Genomic DNA, 566 nt, shown 5'->3' on the forward strand with positions numbered 1-566 from the left:
CCCCCCTCCTCTCCTCTCCTCTCCTCTCCTCTCCTCTCCTCTCCTCTGTAGAAAAAGCTCTTTACACAAACACATCACCTCAAAAGTTTGTTTGGTACTTTCAGGTTTCCAGGTTCTGGGATGGAATAGTCTGATTAATGAATTTTGTGGAAGTAATAAATTTTTGGAAGAACTCTGCTATTGTTTTACTAAATAAGTCTGAGGCAGGAAACTTGCTTGGGCCTGGAAAGCCTGATGGAAAGCCAGTTGATTTTTAGTTTCTAAGGGCCTACAAGTTTTTTAGGTTTTTTTTTACAAACAGATTTAGACTCCTAAAATACTTTGAAAATTTTAGCTACCTTTGAAAATTTTCTCTACAAGCACCAGGCTGACGTGGAAGAAAAAGCCAAAACTTGTAGTGAGGTATCTGTAATGTCACTTCTAATTTGCTCAGTGACAAGCTCTAGCGAGGTGGAATTTGCTATTCTGTAAGGTTTGTAGAAAGAATCCCTGACTCTGATATGATTTAACCTCATTCTGACACAGATCATTAAAACAAATGAATATTTTATAATAAAAAGTAGAAG

The sequence above is a fragment of the Corvus brachyrhynchos genome, unplaced genomic scaffold (genome assembly GCF_000691975.1).
Source record: "Corvus brachyrhynchos isolate BGI_N302 unplaced genomic scaffold, ASM69197v1 scaffold1333, whole genome shotgun sequence".
In the NCBI taxonomy this organism is placed as follows: Eukaryota; Metazoa; Chordata; class Aves; order Passeriformes; family Corvidae; genus Corvus; species Corvus brachyrhynchos.